General features: G+C 50.1%; 1 long non-coding RNA gene across 2 annotated transcripts; it reads left to right on the forward strand.

Annotated features, from left to right (window-relative positions):
- Positions 1-6,429: 6,429 nt before the first annotated feature.
- LOC120837725 lies at positions 6,430-11,789 on the forward strand. 2 transcript variants are annotated; one of them, XR_005714969.1, is made up of 6 exons: positions 6,430-6,453; positions 11,048-11,106; positions 11,230-11,288; positions 11,408-11,443; positions 11,580-11,638; positions 11,760-11,789. It is a non-coding gene; the product is annotated as an uncharacterized LOC120837725 (long non-coding RNA). The 2 variants fall into 2 exon arrangements; XR_006077631.1 differs by lacking the exon at positions 6,430-6,453 and adding an exon at positions 8,822-8,899.
- Positions 11,790-13,370: the final 1,581 nt, after the last annotated feature.

Consider the following 13,370-nt stretch of genomic DNA (forward strand, 5'->3'; position numbering starts at 1 on the left):
GCGGAAAAATGGCCGAGATGTCACCACTCAAGCAAAAGCGCGCGTGTGTATGAAGGCACTCTAGTGCACTTCGCCCTTAGTGTCATTTCTGTAGTGTGCCACACGGCTCCTTCCTGAGGAACACACTTGGCTTGGAGTGAGTTTGACGAACTCACTTCGCTCGATCGAGCGCGTGGAATCAGTAGGAGTGTTTCAACAGTAAAACATAACAACACAGAAACTAAAAGCGTGGCGTAAGTTTTATTTTATAAAGAAAAAGAAATTCGTGAAAAAGACGACATGTAGAAGAGTGGCGGTGTTTGTGGAGAACAACATAGAGGACGAAAACAGGACGACACGTTTCTCCAACTGGCAGCATACATTTATTATGACGCCCGTCACCAAACGCGACAGTCACCGCGCAGAGTTGGAGGGGTTGAGGAGGACAGGGAAGGAAGGGAGGGTGGGGGTGGAGAGAAGATGGAGATGGAGGGAAAGAGAAACATGTTTCTTAGCCGGCAGCGCACGCCGAAGTTAAAAAAAGGGGGGGGGGGGGGATAATAAGGGAAGTGACCTTGAGGAGGGAAGGGCGACCCTACTTCAAAGGCGCCTACGTTTGTCGCATTTCCGGACGCAGAAAGGAAACGTCGGCGTCGGAGAGACAAAGCGATGGGGACCCGATGTTTTGCGGTGAATGGCGCATAGCGAAGGCTTCGATAATCTCGCGGCCGTATCTTGACCTGTGTGTGCCCACTGTCCTGGTGGCCGAAAACTCTGGTTCGCAGGAGGGGCAAGAGCCGACGTGCTGGGCAATAGACTACTTCCATAAAGCCCTGCATGTAACACGGCGCGCGTTGCACTCTGGGAACTAGTTGGCCAGGGAGGAGGGTGGCAAGGTTTCGGTTTCGATCGACACGTCGACAAGAGATTGTTTTCTGGTCCCGAGAGCGTCATTTGTGGTCTCTAAACTAACCTAAATGGCCAGACCTCGAAGCTTTAGCACAAGCCCGAGTTCTTAACACATGCTTGTTGTATTTTTGTACTTGAGCCTTCCTGTTAGCGCTCCAATCGAGGTATATGTGGACGAGCCAGTGCTGGGAGTCTCGACGCTGTGAAGCTCGGGTGCTCGGGGATCTTGCTTGTGTACGAATCAACAAGCTGTAGCAAACATACATCGAGCTCGCGCCTTTACATTAGTGTTGTTGATCAGGAAGTTTGTTTGCTTCGTGCGTCCATAGACGAAATATTTCTTTTTGCAATTACTATTTTTCTTAATGTGCCTGAGTATGTGAGGTAAAACTCGGAGGTGCCATTGAAAAGCTCAATTTTAACACACTTCTTATCTCTTATCTCTACTGACCCACAGCACTGCACGAAGTGAAGTCCCCACCCGCTTGCATTTCACTAATATTCAACATCGCGTAAGCGCATAAAGTTATCCTGCAATCATATAGGCACATTCGCGCATACAGACCGTTTTAAGAATGCAAAAGTCGAGCACTTGTGTGAATAATGTCGCTCCATTCACCGGAAGTGCGTCAGACGGGCATGAACCCCTATGCGCATCGCATTGGGGTTCATGCCCGCCCGGCGCACGGTGCGACATTCTTCAGACAAGTGCTCGAACGAATTCAAAGCGCATTTGACGGTTGCTAATGGCCATAATATTTGTTATGTGTTTGCTTTCTTCCTGCCTGAGTATGCCGAGATAATTTCAGACATACCGTTCCCGGCACAGATCTCGGGCGTCAGTAAAAGCTCGTCCAAAAAGGCTTAGCGATTAGTAGGGGACGCTTGTTAGGGCCTCCGTCGTAGCTAGCCGATCTCAGCGTTTGCGAAAAGTTAATCTTCTATCAGCATAAAATTTGAGTGGGAGATATATGATGACACGAGGAAGACATCATAGTAACTTTTGTGCAAGTGAGGTCGAATTTATTGCGTTTCCTTGAAAGTTAATGCGTAAACGCTGGCCTCAACTTTGATACCCTGTGAGGATGCGGCTTGCTTCTCGCCCAATGAAGTAACAAGAAGCGGACGTTTGGCAAACAAAATGCGTGTAAGGCTCCAGACGAACAAATTTCAGTTGTAGTTCACTAGTACTAGACGGGATTACTGACATTGAGCTCAAAGATGCACTCGTGGGGTGAGCTGACTAAGCCACGACTTACTACGTTCGCATACGCACGCACAATATCCGGTGTTTCGGGAACCAAGGAAAGTGCCCCGGTCTTCGTTTTGTATCGCTCGAGTATGAGTGTATTGTACGTACGTGAAAAGTCAGATAATCGAAAACGCAAGCAGCGCGTTCTGTCGCGGCGTGATAGCATGAGATGAAGCTGCTCAGTCGAAACCGAAACTGAGTGGCCAACTAGTTCCCAGAGTGCACTGCGTGGTATTTCGCCGCGATGGGGCGCGTCGGTTTTGGAAGAAGTCCATTGGGTGCAGGGAGTGGAGGGATGGGTTGGAAGCCGCCTGTTTTACCTCGTTGGCGTGCTCCCTCAGGCGGTCGTTTAGACATCGGCCTGTCTGGCCGATGTATTGCGCGCCGCACCCGAGCGGGATCGAGTAGACGCTGGCCTGTCTACAAGGAACGAACTTGGTAGCGTGTTTTTTGGGGCACGACTTTGGGGCGGTTGGGTTGTTAACCTTCCTGCAGAGCGAGGAGAGCCTGAGGCGACATGAAAAGAACACCTGCGTGTCATGTCGGAGTGCTAACGATTTGATTCTGTGGGAGACGTTGTGCACGTGTGGAATGCACGCGAAGCGGGATGCGCGTGGCCTGCTCTTAGGTTGTGTGCCGGTGGCCTGGGCTGTCATAATGCGTTTTAATCGGGTCTCAAGTAAGTCTTTTGGGTAGCCCGCTTTGACGAGGCGGGTGAGCTGTAGGGTGCAGCTCGTCGAGATTAGGTGAGAGCATGACTTGGATCGGGATGAGGTCAGGAGGTTTTGAACGATTCCGCTTTTGACGTTTATTGAATGGTTACTGTGGAAGGGAATCACTGGTTTGCATGATCTTTGCTGGAAGGACCAGCAAATGCCGTAATCCGAGGGGTGAAGGCGAAGATCCAAGAACTGTAGTCCGTTCTGTGTGGGGGCCTCGCTGGTAAATTTGAGACCGAACGAATTATTTGAGAATATCTGCTCAATATTTTTAGGGTCTGAGGTGGCTTGGTGAACGATAAGATAGTCATCTACATATCGGAAGACGGATGTGCCCTGGGCGAGAGTTGTGAGGGCCTCGGAAACCCGCCTATCCACGAAGAACAAGTAGATCTCACTCAAGATGGGGGCGAGGCGTGCGCTGCGGGCTAAGAAACATGTTTCTCTTTCCCTCCATCTCCATCTTCTCTCCACCCCCACCCTCCCTTCCTTCCCTGTCCTCCTCAACCCCTCCAACTCTGCGCGGTGACTGTCGCGTTTGGTGACGGGCGTCAAAATAAATGTATGCTGCCAGTTGGAAAAACGTGTCGTCCTGTTTTCGTCCTCTATGTAGTTCTCCACAAACACCGTAACTTAACCAGCACGCTCCATTTCCACGAGCGAGTAGAATAGTGGCATTGCAAAAAAAGTAATGGGGTGGACTTGGAGTTTAGGCTTACCTGAATCAAGATTAGCGCAGCGGTGAATTGATAAAAGACGACGACAAAGTCAGTCATTTACGGCTGTCTTGGTTAGCAGAGAATGATAGAGTCTACTTTTGCTTCAGCATGTAATTATTCGAGACAACGCGATAATTATGATCTGATTAGGCTGTGTCAGGGCCTCCTCGTAGGCTTCCGTAGAACGAAGCGGAACGCCAAAGTTGGATGTGCTTCGTCTTCATATTGGCTTGTGATGATCGATCAGAATTATCCAATTGGCGTAAAAATCGTTCATTAAAGCAACGTTGTTTTAGAGCACAGCCCCCAGGCCCCCCTTTCCGAGTTAAGCGGCGTCGGCGTAACCGCGCGTTGCATTAAAGGCTGTTTCCTAAAATGACGTCACACGTGACGTCACATGCGTCGTCAGGTGTGACGTCACGAGGGTAAACCTTTCCCGCCAGATTTTGCGGTAAAAGTTTTTGCTAAGTTTGGCGGAAAATGTTTCCGCTAAATTTAGAGGAAACATTTTACCCGTTTGACGTCACATTTAAAATTTCAGATGACGTGTCATGTGACGTCACACGTCAATTCAGCGGGAAAATTTCCCGGCTAAATTTAGCGGAAAATTTAGCGAATTTTTTACGCTAAGTGGGATGGGAATAGGAGAGGAGGATAGGATGTTCGGAGGGGGAGCAGCTGGCATACCCTCCCCTTCGTACCCTTCCTCCCTCCTCTCAAGAGCTGCGCTCCCATTCTGCATTACAGAGAATTGTAAAAGTCTTTTTTTAACGTGTCTTTATTAAAGGGTATCGGTGGCCGAGTGGGCTAGCGCCCACCTGATCGGAGTACGTGGAGAGAAAGCGCGCGCTGGAGAACCCAGTGATCCTGAGCTCAATCCCCAGCCCTGCCCGAAGAACACACTTCCAATAAGTGACGTCGTCACTTCATTGAGACTTCATTTGAGACGTCGTCGTGTATCTTCCACCCAGTCTCAGGTGGTAAAAATGGTAAACTTACACCAGCTCGCCTGCGCCCTAACTGTATTTTCATTAATGAAGTGAGTTCGGGGAGCACATCACGCTGGTTCCGGTAAACCGAGCGTGTAATCTCGATAGCAGTAATCAAGGAGTAAAAATAATAGAAGAAATTATCGCTGCGTAAAATTAGTATTATTTTTATAGGAGTAATATTAGATGCGCACTTGTTTTCTGTTGGCAGGAAAGTAGTACATTGTAGAAAAACAAGCGGCTAATCTAGTTTCCAGCCTTGACCCCTGCGCGACGGCCAGCGACGGCCAGGAGGCACCTGCGAGACTCCACCAGGAATCTGAAGATGGCAGGAGAGACGCGAAAGGGTTGCTTGAAATGGAACTCTCCCAAATGGGCCAAGGTGTCTTCGAACCACCGTTCGTTCTTCTGGAAAGTCCACCGTTCTCGACTGATCACGGGTAGGTTGTCGGTCATGCGAGTGGCTATTGTGAAGGCATTGGCCTGTAGCTGCTGATCGATGTCACTTGAAATTCTTGCCTGTGCGTCGGCATCCAGGTCCAGCTGTCTCTCATCTGAAAGGCGTTGGGCTCTGACGGAGAAAAGTACCCCAGTCACGTGCTTCCCCTGTCCAACATCGCGGATATCGCCCTCCAGGGGTGCTATGTTGCGCTTTTTGGACTCTAGGATACTAGGGAGAAGGAAGTGACGTCAACGACACAGCAAACGCAGATTGGATGTTGACAGAAGAAAACGAAATCAACACCCAATCTGCGTTTGCTGTGTCGTTGACGTCACTTCCTTCTCCTTAGTCTCCTGGGAGTCCAAAAAGCGCAACATAGCACCCCAGCTCGTCCTCCACACGCTCCATGATGTTTCGTTGTGGCGAGTGGCCACCGTGCGAGTGGCCAAGTGGGCTCACGCACAACAGCTCGGAGCACGCGGAGCGAAAGCTCGCGCTGCAGAACCCTGGAATCCTGGGTTCAATCCCTACTTCTGCTCGTTTCGATTTATACACGTTTGCAAGAAAGGCTCCTGTGCGCTGCCATTTTGAGCGATACTGGCGCCCCGTACCGTTTCCGCTATGCTGGGGTGCGCCAGGGGCACGTCATTGGGATGCGCGATGACAAGATGGTGCCGTTTGCTGCATCGCCGATGGCTTAAGTTAGCGGCACACTTACTGTCTCGGAACGCAGGAGGAGGTATCCACAAAGAATCGTAGCGTCACATATTGTAGGACGGGGCATCTTTCAGGGTTGGAGCTGACTTTAAAACGATCGCCGCCTCTGTTCCTGCATGTTGTGGAAGCCAGAGCTGCCGCGAGCGCAACCATCGTCACTCTCAGAAAAAAAGGGTGTATGTGGGTGTATCGCGCACCCTTACACCCCCCTTCGACTGGAGACACCCGGCGAGCGTAACCGCACTCCCATCATGCGAATCCTCCTCTCCCAAAGGAATCGGCGGGCGAGGCGAGGGTGTTGCCAGGTGCACCATTACACCCCCCCTTTCCTTTTTCAAAAAGGTGAGAGGGAGTGCTATCGAGAGAGCGCAAGAAAACTAACAAAATGCGAGCAGTAATAGGGTAGAGCGCGCGTCCTGATTAGCAGTCACTGGTTACACGTCATCCGACTGACAACCTATAGCGATAGCGATCGCGTTTCGCGCGTTATCTGGTCTTCGTGTTGCTAGGAGACTTGACCTCCTCACCTCCTGCATTCCATCTCGGTGTTCTTCGGCGGCCATACTTTTGCTTCGGCTGGCGGGTGACATCGCCTTTGTTCGTTCGCGCTATTTTGAATTGCGCGTTTTTTAGAAGGTGGTTGGACAAAGCGGATCGTGTTCACGAAGCGATGCTTTGCACGTAGCTGCACTGCAGTCACAAGCCAAGATGTGCCCGCCCGATAAAGGTAAGTCTGCCGTTTACATGCACTCGTTGGATGCTGCGTTTTGCGAGGCATGGGGCCTGCTAGCTGGGGACGTGCTTTCCTTTTTCTCCTGTTTATGTCAGAGTTTCTTCGCTTTTGTATTTGTGGCATGTGTGCGCGGTGGCGGTGCCCGGTTCTCTGAGTGTACAAACGAGCACGACATCGCAGCTTCGAGACATTATTCTTGCGTGTAGAGCTGGCGTCATTCAGAACAACGGGTCTCTATCGTTTCGCCAAAAAAAACACTTTTTGTGGACAGATGTTTCATGGACTCTCATTCGTCGACACTACCGTTCCATCGACAGTCGTTACGCGGATTTAGCGTTGTAGGGACATTTCGTCGCGGGTGTATCCTGCACGTACTATCCGCTTTGTGGCAACAGTGTGAGGCAGCGTCTTACAGAAAAAAAGGTAGTTTTGTGCTGTCGATGAAGCATTCTGGCGATGAATCATCGCGTATCTATAAAACAATCTGTCGGTGAAACGTAGTTCGATTGCAGAGCAACATGCTCGCGCTTGTTACCGGCTTCGCTCGCACGTATGGTTATGCAATGCGATTTTCAGTGGGGATGATGGAACTAAGGTGGCGCTTCGGGACAAGGCAGTTAGAGTTCTTTTATAGGTTCCCTTGGGAGTCAGAGTTGCGCGTTCATCTTCGTAGCGCCGTCTTTCCTGCACGGCATGTTGATCCAGCTCCTCACGCGACTTTTGGACCTCTTGGCGAATATGTGCTGCCACCTCGACACGAGGCTAAGTGTCGAGAAAATAACGCGCGCCCAAGGCCTCTCCCACCCGTTCCACACCCAAAACGTCAGCTACATCCTGTTCAACCATTGAGGCGCTGTGACCTAGATACTGGTCCCCCAAACTCGCCTTTGTCCCCATCGTGCGTAATCTTCCGCCCCCGAGGTCAACACAACGAAACCATATTCCCTCCCTGCTCGGCCACCTCGAAGAGGGAGATGGTACTAGAACCATTGACTCTCGAACCGACGAGGCGCGCGGCGCGCTCAAAAGCAGGGGTGCGTACGGCGGGGCGCGTGCAACGTTACTTTCTTGCACGGTACGTGGTCGGATCTCGGCAAATAGCGGCGCGGCGGCACGTAGAAAATAGACGCGCAACTCTGGCTCCCGTAGAGAGCCTATACAGGAACTGGTACTCTAGTGCAGCATTGAGATGATAGGCTCCAGCCAGAGTTGCGCGTCTGGTTTCCACGTGCCGCCGCGCCGCTATTTGCCGATATCCGATCACGTGTGCGGTGTGCATACCCCCGCTTTTGCCTCTCCTGTCCTGCTTTCTAGGAAATGAGGAGGTAGAGCGCGGCGGCCGCTATTCCCCGAATTCAGTCACGTGAGGAGCAGACTTGAAGTGCAGGACAGCCGGAGCTACTGGGATGAACGCGCAACTCCTGACTCCCGTAGGCTGCCTCTGCAGGAACTCTAGGGCAGCATGGAGTTCCTGCGTAGGCCCCCTACGGTAGCCAGAGCGGGGTTGCCAGGTATTTGCAGATTAACCCGTCAAAATTTCCTGATATTGTGCCCAAGAATAGCCAAATGTCGGGCTATAACAATAGCCCAACACAAAATTTCATACAAGGTATTTACATCTCTTTGGAACACGGGTAACATGATACATGACATAAGACAATTATTTGCAGAAGAAGGCAATAAGAGGATAAAGCGTCCCCATGTATATTTTAGTGCAGCGAAAGAAGGGGGTTCTCAAACATCCGTTAAGCTGCCCCCACTCCTCTTACTCCCTCCTTCTGGAAACACGTGCATCCACCCCTGCCTGCGGTATTAAATCGTGCCAAAAAACTTCAGAAAAACAATATTGCACCTCCGCAACCAACACCAATGAGGGTCCACATATTGTATTTGCACGCTTGTGATTTGGATATTTTCCTTTCCTAACCTCTTGAGTTGATTGTTTTTCTCTACCTGGCGCAGAAATATCATGTTTAAGGCTTTGAAAATTGTTGAATATCGGGTATGAAATAGCTTAATAGCCAACCACCAGATTTTCCCGCCTATTACAAAACTGAGTAGCCCAATTGGGCTGTTTATAGCCCAACCTGACAACCCTGAGTCAGAGCTGCGCTTTCACCCCGGAGCACCGGCTTTCCTGCAGGGGACGAAATTCTGCTCCTCATCTCACTGGATTGGGCGAATAGCAACGTGCTCCTTGTCCTTTCCTGAAAAACAGGAAAGGAGGAGGAGACAAAAGCAGGGGAACGTACGCTGCGGAGATTGCAACTTCGGCGAAACGGCCGTATCGGCGGCTTTCCTGCACAGTATTTGGATTTTGCTCCTCACATGATCGGATCTAGGCGAATAGCGGCGTGTCAGCGTGTGGATAACAGACGCGCAACTCTGACTCCCGTAGAGAGCCTATGCAGGAACTCTAGGACAGCATTCACCAGCTTCGGTGTGTGTGGTGCTCAGTTTGGCGTTACTTTGAGAGCTCTATTCGGAAACATGTGCAGTGGCTGTACCCACGGATGCTAACTTTTGTGAACCTCGAGTTTGGCTAGCTTTGAATTGTCATGTTGGTACCCTACTTGTCAAACTCTTTCTTGGGCAAAATTTGTAAAATTAGACTACACGTTTTATTGCATTTTTCATTTGTGAAGCATACACTTTGTCACACTACAGCAACAATTAGGCGTCGCAGTGTTAATGGTTCAAAAACGCGAGTGTCTCCTTGTGCTTGTAGTCTGCAACCCTATTGAAAATATTTCTAAAGGGCCCGTCAGCCTTGAAGGATTATGGGACCTCACAGGCCTTCAAAGCCCTTCAAAAATACCCCACAGAAAAACCCTTCAAGGATACCCCATAGAAAAACCCTTTAGCCCCACAGCCCTTTAACCCGTCAGGCCCTTTAGCCCATCAACCCTTTAGACGCCCAAATGACTGTGAACCATAGACAAAAATGCAGGTCAAAACACTGAAAATTTATTGCCTACATTTAGTTTTACATGCATATTATAACTCAAAAAGCAACGCTTGTTCAAATCCGGCGCAAGGAGCTGTACACGAAAGGGATCACATCAAACAGGGACAACTGACATCCTTATCACAAAGAAAAATACCTTTCAAAGTACTCACAATGCCGCTGGGTATATTCCTGATGTACGGTAGTTCAGCTAATAAAACCGAGCAGGTACACCTCACGGACACATACACAGTCTCAGTAAGCACGTTTAGCGAAAACCACAAACTCGTAAGCAGCACCCGCCGCCGTTGAGAAATCCCGAGCACAGTCACGGTTTCGTCCATGATGACATCGCGTCGGAGTCTTCGGCGTATGTTTCGCTCGCTGGTCTGAAGTCGGACGGACGAAGAGGCGCAAGGAACAAGTCCGGACAGCGGCCGTCATCCACTGTCTCAACACCCACAGTGCCATAATCCCGGTGCGCAGGCACAACATGCGGTGGGACGCTGACCCCCGACTGCCAGGCTTTGCAGCGAGTAAGCCGACACCGGCCACCATCTCCTTGAATGCGCTGAACACAAAGGCGCCCGAGCGGTGCTGAAGGCGGCCTGCGCCGAACTATGGTTCACCTGCGGTACCAAGAAAGAAACTGCACGGATCAAAACAGACCAAGGGGCGAGCCCTCAAAACCATGCATGCTCACCTTCCTGGAGGAAATTGGTCCGCTCCAAACATCCAGGCTCGTGGGTAACCGGAACCGCACACGAGCAGAGAGAAAATGGCTATGGCCTCCCCCGCTTGCACACACCACCCTCCTCCCCCCGACCGCTGGCCTGGCAGCCCTGCACCCTCTCCCCATCGCCGGGAGGAGAGAGGCGATTGCTTTTTGGGGACAGTCCCCCGTGGAAGACCGGTTCCCGGAACGAGTCGCTCCCGCGTGCGTCCCTGTTTCTGGAAAGCGCGCACTGCTCTCGGCTTGTTCTTTTTTTTTTTCTTGTTTTTTTTTTTTTTTTACATGGTTGCACGTATTTCGCCTTGAGCGGACAAGATTGCGTTCGCCTCAAAACGCCGATCGGCCAACACCACTCGGCCCGCGGCTGGTCAATTCTCCACATGGGCGGTCGCCCTCAGTAGCTCTTTCGCGACCGAACACCCGGACAGTGACAGACGGGTCCAGGAGCCCACTCGTATTTGATAGAAGAGCGGTAATAAAAATCTGACCGTACTCACACACGATCGGCATTCTCCAAATACTTATTTTTTCCCCCGTAGCGTACAATAAGCAGCTATGTTCATTAATTCTGCGAAATGTGTTTTTTCCACAAGAGGCCTGAAGGTTTTTACGACCCCATTAGAAAAGTTCTTGACAGGCTTTCAAACATTTCAAGGCATCGTAAAGGGGACTTTAGACATTTCAGGAGAGCCTCTGACGGGGCCAGTGAACCCACCAGGAAATATCGGTGCCCCCGTCAAACATCTCAGAAATTCCTGAAGTCCCTTTCACACCCTTTAAAAAAATCCTGAAGTCCCATCAGAGCGATTTTCAATAGGGAAGTCATCTCACGCACCTGTGAAGTGTGGGATAACATAAGATGCTTGGTTAGATCACGTGTACTAATGACTCGAATCTCTAACGCACAGGAGTGAAGCTCTGCTGCTAGCACAGATGTCGCCATAGTCTCGAGGCACCGTCTGGCAAGGTAAGCGATCAACTAGCCTGCTGATTTTTGTTTTCTTGTCAAATTGTTAAGCATATATTGTGAAATTAGGCTAAGTGCTTGCTTAGATCACGTGTACTAATGACTTTCATCTCTACTGCACAGGCGAGAGGCTCTGCTTGTAGCACAGTCGCTACCATAGTCCCGATGCCCTTTCTGGGTAGGTAAGCAGCCAACTATCCTGCACTGTTTTTTTTTTTTTTTTTTTGTAATGCATGTATTGTGAAATTGGGCTTGGTGCCTAGCTAGGTCACGTTTACTAATGACTATTTGCACTTAGCAGTGATGCCATCATTGTCCCGAGGCACGTTCTGGCAAGGTAAGCAATTCACTACCCTGCGGACCCTATTTTCTTTTTTTATTCTTCTTTACTTGTCAGGCTGCTAAGTAAAATTGTGTGACTAGGCTAGGTGCTTGTCTAGATCACGTATACTAATGAGTAATCTAATGCACAGGCGAGAGGCTCTGCTTGTAGCACAGACGCTACCATAGTCCCGAGGCTCTGTCTGGCAAGGTAAGCAATCAACTATGCTGCAGACTGTTTTTCTTTTTCTCAGGTTGTTAGCGTATCTTGTGAAACTAGGCTTGGTGCTTGGATAGATCATGTTTGCTAATGCCTATTCTCTGATGCACAGACCAGAAGCTCTGCACCTAGCAGATGCCGCAATAGTCCCGAGGCACCGTCTGGCAAGGTGAGCAATTGACTATCCGGTGGACCCTGTCTTTTTTTTCTTCTTTACTTGTCAGTCTGCTACCCTTATATTGTGTGATTAGGCTTGGTACTTGGTTAGATTACATGTACTGATGACTCAAATCTCTGATGCACAGGCTGCCCTCAACGCAAAACAGGTTTAATTTTGGCAGACGCCTTTCGTCAGGCATGGTACGCAGTCTTTACCATTTTGTAACTATTTGATTCAACGGGGGCGACATGTTTTCTTTAGCGGCATTAATGATAGAGTTCGAAGTAAGAAGGACAGCATATAAAATGGCACAAAAAAGGAGCAAAGCATAGATACCATTCGCATGGGCATACCAACCGGTGTGGGGGGAGGGGCCAAGGGGGGCGCAAGGCATGTGTTGTCCCCCCCCCCCCCCTGCGACCCCCCTAAAACAGCCGCCACAAGGCAGGTTAAAGACTGGCCGGCAGCGCCCAAGGGATACCAAGAGCACTCCCCCCCCCCCCCCCCCCTTTCCTGTCTCGAAAACAAGTTGGAACGCCACTGACCGTACATATTCCCCACGAACTACACCCCCTACAATACAGATACAACTACACATTGTATCTGTATTCCTGAATACTTTTTCACCAGTTTCGCAGAAGTGTCTCGGGGATATAGCATTGCATAAAAGACAATGTATCTCAGTATCTGTATTTTTGGCCTTAAAACAAATGTATCTCAGTATTCCCGAATACTTTTTGGAGTGTGTCTGCCCAGCCCTGGTTTATGGCACATTAATTTATTCTACCATTCTTATTATTTTCCAGGTACTTCGGGCAAATCAACCCATCTGAAGTGCGATAAAAAAGTGCAACCAGTGGCATTGCACCGAAGTTGCGAACTCTTCAAGTGAACATCTGTGAGTGTACCGTCCTTCAATCATACTCCGTGTCACTAGTTGTGTGTAGTGCAGGGGCCCTAAACTCGTCAAACAGAAAGTTGGGGTCGAAGTTTACGGAGCGCTCCGATTGGACTATGCCGACGATGATTCGCGTTTTTTTTTCGTCAGCGTCCAATCAGAGCACTCCGCGAACTTTCGGCTCCAACTTTGTGTTCGACGAGTTTAGGGCGTGAATGAAACGGCCATGCGAAGAGAGAAGAGGCGAGCACTAGGAAGGCATATGGGAGGGGAGGGCAGGGCTGGGGGAGAGGGGAAAAGCACTACGAATGTTAGATAGGAGAGGAGGTTACTCTCCTCATCCGCCTTTCTAGCGCTTGCCCTTTCCCCTCTTCGGGCATTGCCTTAGCCTGTGCTGAGCGCAAGTAGTGACTCGGAATATATTTACCATTGTACAGATTATGATGCACTGGCAGGCAATAGATAACTGGGTAAAGATAATCTGCTCAGTGCTTGAAGGCGCAGCTCGCGACTTGCTTGAACACGGCCCACAGGAAACCAGCTGCAAGCTCCCGTTCTCATAACGAGCATAACAAATGGCATGCATTATAATATGTCGCTAATAGACCGATCTCACCAGTGGGTTGAGTACGCCACCGCTGCCGATATGCATCGTGGGAGCTGTA

The sequence above is a fragment of the Ixodes scapularis genome, unplaced genomic scaffold (genome assembly GCF_016920785.2).
Source record: "Ixodes scapularis isolate PalLabHiFi unplaced genomic scaffold, ASM1692078v2 PGA_scaffold13__105_contigs__length_92229423, whole genome shotgun sequence".
Classification (NCBI taxonomy): domain Eukaryota; kingdom Metazoa; phylum Arthropoda; class Arachnida; order Ixodida; family Ixodidae; genus Ixodes; species Ixodes scapularis.